Source organism: Engystomops pustulosus, chromosome 5, assembly GCF_040894005.1.
Source record: "Engystomops pustulosus chromosome 5, aEngPut4.maternal, whole genome shotgun sequence".
NCBI classification, from domain to species: Eukaryota; Metazoa; Chordata; class Amphibia; order Anura; family Leptodactylidae; genus Engystomops; species Engystomops pustulosus.
In genome coordinates this window covers 137,633,744-137,642,671 of record NC_092415.1, presented here as the reverse complement: position 1 = coordinate 137,642,671, position 8,928 = coordinate 137,633,744, and the positions used below count along the sequence as shown (strand labels likewise).

At 46.8% G+C, this 8,928-nt stretch overlaps 1 long non-coding RNA gene across 1 annotated transcript; it reads right to left on the bottom strand.

Moving 5' to 3' along the window:
• Nucleotides 1-1,301: 1,301 nt before the first annotated feature.
• LOC140134193 (uncharacterized) lies at nt 1,302-8,654 on the bottom strand. The gene is made up of 3 exons (XR_011856110.1): nt 8,595-8,654; nt 1,954-2,078; nt 1,302-1,397 (listed from the first exon to the last, which is right to left on the bottom strand). It is a non-coding gene; the product is annotated as an uncharacterized lncRNA (long non-coding RNA).
• Between the last annotated feature and the right edge of the window lie 274 nt (nt 8,655-8,928).

Below are 8,928 nucleotides of genomic sequence, written 5' to 3'. Positions count from 1 at the left end.
TAACAATGAGGTGATGTTCCCACCCCTTGAGTTAGATAGAATCTTTTCCAGACCGATAACTCTCAGGTCTCTGGAATTCCCTCCATGACAGTGGAGGGAATGCGCAGCTACCGATGTTAGGGGTTTACCTATCGTTGTTGCAGCGTTGTTGACGTTAGACAAATGCTGTTGGAATCTTTTTCTCATTTCTTGAGTGGTTTGACCTACATAGATGAGAGGACAAGGACACAAAAGAACATAGATGACACCTTTAGATTTGCAATTAATATATTGCTTTATTGGGTGAGAAAACCGACTGTTGGGGTCCTCCAGTTGTTTCGTACAGATTATCCGTGTGCATTTACCACAAGGGTATGAGCCCTGTAGACAGGTGCCTCTTCCGAGTGTGGTGCCAGGTTGTTTGAAGTGGCTGGAGGTCAAGATGTCACGAAGGTTCCTTGCACGTCTAGCCGTTAATTGTGGTTTGTTCGAAATTATATGGGACAGACGTGAATCGCTCATCAGAATTCCCCAGTTTTTTGTGAGAATCTGGTAAATATCAGGCCATTCATTATTGAATGTGGTCACTAACCGTGGTTTTGTGTCCTTCTCCCGAACCCTTGTAGTGAGGAGATCACTGCGGTTGCTGTCACGTGCCCATGTGAAGGCTCTGGAAATTACCTTTTTGGGATAACCACGGTTCATGAGTCTGTTTGTCAAATCCAGCGCATGTGCTCTAAATTCCGAATCTGAGCTACAATTGCATTTCACTCTTAAAAATTGGAAAGTTGGTACGCCCGTTTTAAGGTGTTGAGGGTGAAAACTAGAAAAATGAAGTAAATTATTAGTAGCCGTCTCTTTCCAGAACAGTGTGGTAGTTAAGGCTGGGTATGTATGGTGGATGGTAACATCCAAAAAAATCAACAGCAGAGGTGAGATGTATATGCCACGGGTTGTCATTAAGGTTCTTAAGGAACTGTTCACATTCAAGTGTTGTGCCTCTCCACAATAGGAGCACTTCATCTATGTAGCGGTACCAGCCCGCTACATAGAGATTGAACATGTCTGATACATAGACAACCCTTTCCTCCCACCATCCTAGAACCAGTTTCACGTAGGAGGGGGCGCAACATGCCCCCATGGCCGTACCCGAAACCTGCCTATAGAATGTATGGTCAAACACAAAGTAGTTTTGGTGTAGGATGATGTGGAGTAAATCCAAGATAAAAGAATCATGTCTTCTGTTGCATGACCACTGTCTATCCAGGAAGAAAGCCATCGCCTCCAAGCCTACCTTATGTTCAATTATTGTGTAGAGCGCTTCAACGTCTAGCGTCACCAAGAGGAGGTTCTCTGAAGTTCGAACATCCTGTAGTCTCTGAATTAAATGCGTGGTGTCCCGAACAAAGGATGGCAATCTGAAAACAAGAGGTTGGAGATAAAAATTGATGTAGGTGCATAATTTTTCATTAAGGCTCCCTATGCTAGAGACTATGGGGTGGTCCGGTGGTGTAGTAAGTGATTTATGCACCTTAGGGAGCATGTAAAAGGTGGGAATTATCGGATGCTCCACTGTTAGAAATTTAAGTTCACTCTTGTTTATGATGCCCACTTGTGCCGCAGATGCAAGTAGACGATCAATCTTTTTTTTGAAGATGGTCGTAGGATCAGAGGGGAGAACAGTATAAAAGTTACAATTGCCTATTTGTCTCAGGGCTTCCTTTTTATACATTTCAATAGGCCAAATAACAATGTTCCCCCCTTTGTCCGCTTCCTTTATGAGGAAATTTTTGTTGTTATTCAGATCATATAGTACTCTACGTTCATCTAGGGATAAATTCTGTGATCTGTTGTTATCAGTTGGTAGACTTTTGATATCCTGCATGGTACAATCGAAAAAAATTTGTAACTAGGGGAATAATTTTAAATTACACGTGCTTTGGGAAGGTGTTCTGTACGGAAATTTTTTTTTACCTGCGTCGTTGTTTTCTTCAAGAAGCTCTAATAGATCCAAAAACGTCTTTCTGTCCTCTTGCGGGAGTGTGTCCACCAGATTTGGTTGTTGATACAATCATTTGAATGCTATTTGCCTGCAAAAACTGTATAAATCTTTAGTCAATTCGAATTTGTTTATTCGATTCATGGGTGAAAAGGACAGGCCCTTCTTTAGAACTTCTATCTCAGTGGTAGACAGATGGACAGAAGAATAATTTGTAAATTGTCAGACTCACCCGTGTCGTTTTTCTTGCCCCGAGCAGGTTTGTCACGCTTGTAACTAGAGGACCAGTCACGATTACAGATGAGCGAGCACTAAAATGCTCGGGTGCTCGTTATTCGAGATAAACTTTTCCCGATGCTCGAGTGCTCGTCTCGAATAACGAGCCCCATTGAAGTCAATGGGAGACTCGAGCATTTTTCAAGGGGACCAAGGGTCTGCACAGGGAAGCTTGCCAAACACCTGGAAACCTCAGAAAATGATGTAAACACCACGGAAATGGACAGGAAACAGCAGGGGCAGCATGCATGGATGCCTCTGAGGCTGCTTAATCGCACCATTATGCCAAAATTATGGGCAACAGCATGGCCATGACAGAGTGACCGAATGAGGCTAGATAGCATCTAAAACATCCAATAATTGACCCTGACACTATAGGGGACGGCATGCAGAGGCAGCAGCAGCAGCGGCAGGCTAGAGAGTGTCATGGCAACATACCCTAAATGGACTCAGGCTTCAAACCAATGGGTGGCAGAGAGGAAGCAAAGGAGGTGAGCAAGAAGCGCTGAAATGATTTCCTATGTGAACAAAAGGTTGACGGTATATTTAGTCGATAACACAGCATGGTGGCGACATAATGACCAAGTTCCATAACGTATCTGGTGAAACACCCGGAAAATGAGCCTGACACAGCTCGTTTGATAAGGGAACGACATGTGGAGGCAGCCATGGAGACAACTTCCATGATTAAGAGTGACAGTATGTGGCATCCATATTGCGCTGCTATGATTGAAACTTCAGGTCTCCAGCATGGCGGCGACAGATGGGCCGAGTTCCATTATGTATCTGGTGAAACACCTGAAAATTCTGCCTGACACAGCTCGTTTGATAAGGGGATGATGTGCTGTATATCCTCTCGTGCTCCAGCATCTGGGGTATAGAGAGTTGAAAGTTGCGCATGGAGACATTGGTAGACGCTGTGGAGGATCGTGGAGGCAAAATGGACAGGAAACAGCAGGGGCAGTATGCATGGATGCCTCTGAGGCTGCCTAATCTTGGGATGGAGCTGGCGGTCCGCTGCCAGGCGAGCTTTCGCCTGTCCAAGCCCCTGTCGCTCTGCTCCTCCCCACCCAAAATGGACCTGGGGGCCAAAAGCGTTTACTTTGAAAAAATTATAATTTTCAAAGCAGGCGGGGTCGTTTGAATATTTCATCTAGGAATATTGGAATAACATAACGGTTCTATTTTTAATTGTTTTTTTGTAAATGGTTCCATGATTAAGAGCGACAGTATGGGGCATCCATATTGCGCTGCTATGATTGCAACTTCAGGTCTCCAGCATGGCGGCGACAGATGGGCCGAGTTCCATTATGTATCTGGTGAAACACCCGAAAATTCTGCCTGACACAGTTAGTTTGATAAGGGGACGATGTATGGAGGCAGTAAAGTAGTAGTAGATTAAAGGTGCTGCAGTTAAAACTATGTTAGTTGGATCTTGGGATGGAGCTGGCGGTCCGCTGCCAGGCGAGCTTTCGCCTGTCCCAGCCCCTGTCTCTCGGCTCCTCCCCAAACAGCACTTCTAAGAAACTTTTGTATAAGATCAAGTGTACTAGTGTTCTTATAAGTTTGGGTTATGGCGGGTGAGGGTAAGGTAAACAGATGCGCAAGAAGCGCTGAAATAATATCGGTAAATGATAAAAGTTTGCCAGTATATTTTGTGGATAACACAGCAGGGTGGCGACAAAGTTAACAAGTTTGATGTGGAAGCCATGAAAACAACCCAAAATTCTGCCTGACACAGCTTGTTTGATAAGGGGACGATGTATGGAGGCAGCTATATGGACAACTTTTTGAGGCAGCTATGGAGATGACGTGTGGAGGTAGCAATGGAGACAATGTGTGGAGGCAGCTAAGAAGACGACGTGTGGAGGCTGCTATGGAGACAATTTAATTTGGACAGTGCCTGTATGTGGCACTCCCAAAAATTGTTTAAAACAGAGGACCGGGTAGGTGGCCCTCCAGAAAAATTAAATACATAGAGTACTATAGCTAGAGCCAGTTGGCCCTGGCAAAAAATAGCCAGTTTCCTCTGCTTTAGTGTACAAAGAGGAGGAGAAAGAGGAAAATGAGGAGGAGGAATGCATAAATTATTCAGGTTGAGCTTCCTTCACCTGGTGGAGAATGGAAATCCTGAGAAATGCAGGCTTTATTCATCTTGATAAGCGTCAGCCTGTCAGTCGACAGGCGTGTATGCTTATCGGTGATGATGCCACTAGCTGCACTGAAAACCCGCTCGGACAACACGCTAGCGGCAGGGCAGGCAAGAACTTCCAAGGCGTACAGCGCCAGTTCATGCCACATGTCCAGCTTTGAAACCCAGTAGTTGTAGGGAGCTGTGTGATCTTTTAGGACGATGGTATGGTCAGCTACGACCTTCCTCACCATCTTTCTGTAAGGATCAGCCCTACTCTGCCAAGACTGGGGACAGGTGACAGTGTCTTGCTGGGGTGACATAAAACTGGCAAAGGCCTTGTAAAGCGTACCCTTGCCTGCTCGCCTACTCTCCCTCGCTCCTTGTCCCGCAGAAGTACGCCCTCTGCCGCTAGCGCTGTCAGAAGGGAAATACTGTTTCAGCTTGTGCACCAGGGCCTGCTGGTATTCATGCATTCTTACACTCCTTTCCTTTCCAGGGATGAGAGTGGAAAGATTTTGCTTGTACCTTTGGTCCAGGAGAGTGAATACCCAGTAATCAGTGCTGGAATAAATTCTTTGAACGCGAGGGTCACGGGATAGGCAGCCTAGCATGAAAACTGCCATACGAGCCAGAGTAACGCGCAAGAATTCACTCCCCTCACTGGCCTGGCTCTCCATTTCCTCCTCCTCCAACTCCTTCAACTCCTCTTCTTCTGCCCATACACGCTGAACAGTGAAGGACTGAACAATGCTCCCCTCGCCAACATTCTCCTCCTCTTCCTCCTCATCCTCCTCCACCTCCTCCGATATGCACTGAGAAACAGACCTGAGGGTGCTTTGGCTATCAACAAGGGAATCTTCTTCCCCCGTTTCTTGTGACGAGCGCAAAGCTTCCGACTTCATGCTGACCAGAGAGTTTTTCAACAGGCCAAGCAGCAGGATGGTGAGGCTGATGATGGCGGCATCGCCACTGACCATCTGTGTTGACTCCTCAAAGTTACTCAGCACCTGATAGATATCAGACATCCACGTCCACTCCTCTTTGTAGACTTGAGGAAGCTGACTGACCTGACTACCAGTTCTGGTGGAAGTTGACATCTGGCAGTCTACAATCGCTCTGCGCTGCTGGTAAACTCTGGATAACATGGTTAATGTTGAATTCCACCTCGTGGGCACGTCGCACAACAGTCGGTGAGCAGGCAGTTGGAGGCGGCACTGCGCTGCCCTGAGAGTGGCAGCATCTGTGCTGGACTTCCTGAAATGGGCACAGATGCGGCGCACCTTCGTAAGCAAATCAGAAAGATTGGGGTATGTCTTGAGGAACCGCTGAACTATGAGGTTTAACACATGGGTTAACCCAATGTGCCGTCAGCGATATATAGTGGCCCTGCCCGTGTCCGTGGTCAGGTGGACCTTGTCAGAAACGGCGTTGGTCAGGGCATGGAAGATGTTGTCTGACACGTGCTAGAAAAGTAGTGGCGGCTGGGGACCGAATACCGAGGGACGGCTGCCGCCATGAGGTTGCGAAAGGCCTCGGTCTCTACCAGCCTATAGGGCAGCATCTCCAGGCTAAGTAATCTGGAGATGTTAACGTTGAGGGCTTGGGCGTGTGGGTGGATTGCCTATACTTCCTTTTGCGCTCCAGCTGAACGCTGGTGGATGCTGTGGAGGATCGTGGAGGCGAAGATGGGGTTTTCGCACTGGAGGTGTTTGGGCCGGGGTCCTGGGCAGGGGGCTGACTACCAGATGACACAGGGGAAGGAGCAGTGGTGTACCCGGCCGGAGGTGAACGGGCTTGGTGCCATTGAGTGGGGTGTTTAGCATTCATATGCCTGCGCATACTGGTGGTAGTTAAGCTAGTAGTGGTGGAACCCCTGCTGATCTTGGTGTAGGACAGGTTGCAAACCGCAGTCCGTCGGTCATCCGGTGTTTCTTTAAAGAACCTCCAGACTTCTGAAAATCTAGCCCTCGCCACGGGAGCTTGACTACGTGAAACATTTGGCGCTGATGCACCAGCTCTGGCCCTGCCTCTCCGTCTGGCCCCACCACTGCCTCTTCCAACCTGTTCTGGTATAGGACTCACCTCCGTCTCAGAAGCACTGTGTTCACCCGGCCTATCAACCCAGCTTGGGTCTGTCACCTCATCATCCTCCGATCCCTCAGTCTGCTCCCCCCTTGGAATTCCTGCCCTGACAACAACTTCACCACTGTCTGACAACCGTGTCTCCTCATTGTCTGACACCTCTTTACACACTTCTTCCCCTACGTCAATAATGTCATCATCACCCACAGACTGCGACCGGTGGAAAACCTGGGCATCGGAAAAGAGCTCAGCAGCAACCGGACAAGTGGTTTGTGACTCTGGGAAGGGTCCAGAAAACAGTTCCTCAGAGTATGCCGGTTCAAATACCAAATTTTCCTGGGAGGGGGCAGACTGGGGGGAAGGAGGCTGAGGTGGAGGAGCTGGAGGAGTGCGGATTTTGGTGACATGGGTGGACTGCGTGGAAGACTGACTGGTGAAAAAATGGCTAGAAGCATTGTCCGCAACCCACGACATCACCTGTTCGCATTGTTCTGGCCTCAACAGTGCTCTACCACGAGTCCCAGTAACTTGAGACATGAACCTAGGGAGTGTAGCTCTGCGGCGTTCCCCTGCTCCCTCATCAGCAGGTGGTGTCTCACCCTGCCCAGGACCAAGGCCTCTGACCCCAGCAGTAGTTGGACGCCCACGTCCACGCCCTTGTCCTCTACCCCTAGCCCTCGGGTTCAACATTTTCAAAATTAAAGTGTAAACTGTTTTTTTTTTTAAACAAAACTATGCTATCCTATTGCTATGGCTAGTTTCTAACCTACACTAACAGCACACAATTGGATTTTGTGCTGTGCCTGATGACTTTAAGTTATTAAAAAAATAAAAGTAAAAAAAAAAAAAAAATCAGCAGACTGTGCCTAATTCAATCAAACCCCTAATAAATTGTCCCACTTAGGTGTTTGAGATGTGTGTGCCACTAAGAGCTAAATAGAACATTCCCAAGTCTCTCTGCAAATTCCTCACAATATGGTACTAGCTGCACTACTAGTGCCAGCAAGGCCAGCCACAAGCAAATCAACAAAATATATAACGCTATTGTAGGCCTAGGAAAGTCGGTTGGGTTCTGTTATGCCTAGTTTCTAACAGCACACAACAACTGGATTTTAAATCACTATAAGTTTTGAAAAAAAAAAAATCGTCAGACTGTGCCTAATTCAATCAAACCCCATAATAAATTGTCCCACTTAGGTGTTTGAGATGTGTGTGTCACTAAGAGCTAAATAGAACGTTCCCAAGTCTCTATGCAAATTCCTCACAAAAAAAAATATATATAACGCTATTCTAGCCCTAACAGGGGCTGTTGGGTTCTTGTAGACTCACTCCTGCCTAACAGTAAGCTAATATAACACCCTAACGCTATCCCTGCAGCAGCAGCAGATCTCTCCGTAACGGCATCCAGACAGAGAATGATGCGAGCAGCGCGGGCAGGAGCTAGTCTATTCCAGGGTCACCTGATCAGGCCAGCCAACCACTGCTATCGACATGTAAGGGTACCACGTCATGCTGGGTGGAGTGCAGAGTCTCCTGGCTTGTGATTGGCTCTGTTTCTGGCCGCCAAAAATTAAAACGGCGGGAGATGCCATTTTCTCGAGCTGGCGAAGTATTCGTCCGAGCAACGAGCAGTTACCAGTACGCTAATGCGAGTGTGTTCACTCATCTCTAGTCACGATGCCTTAGGCCTCTCTTTCTGCCATTAGACCCTTGTGGTTGTGTCAGTCCGGGAATTGTCGGAGTCACTATAATCGGATGATTGTGAGTCCTGAGAGGCAGTAAAGTTGCCAGATGTAAAATGTCTGGGTCTCGGTTTAAATCTTCGTTTATTGCCTGTATGTGTCCACTTATAGATTTTATCTTTGTCATAGTCATCCTTATCCCGGGCAAATTTATCCTGTTTCCCTTTGATGATGTCCTTTTCAAAGGAATCGATAATGTCCTTAAGTTTTGTACGAAAAGGTCCAACTGATGGTGTAGCAAATTACGATCATGGTCTAGTAACATGTTCGTCAAAATATGGAAACATTGCGATAAGCCTTTCTCCCAGGTCTCTTTTTCTGTTGCATCAACTTCCCAAGAGGGAAAGATCTGAACTCTTAAACCTCTGGGGAATATTTTTACCTTCAAGTATTCCTCCAAGCATCTGATGTTCCACCAGGTTTTCGTAAAAGCTTTATGTAGATTGATCGTTGGAGAGTCTATTGAAGTCCGTGTTGGAGCTAAGGGAAGAAGTTTCTTGAAAAATGTCTCCAGTCTGGCTACTCCAAAGTGCCTCCCTGGCCTGCAAATCCATGGTGTGAATAAGCAAGTACAATCTCCCCTGAAGGTGAAAAAGTATGTGAGACAATGGAAGAAGTGAGCGTAATACATAAATCCTAAGACAATAAAGAACAATGTATAGACTAAAATAGTCATGAAATCAAAATGATAAATGAATCTAGGATCAAACAAATGG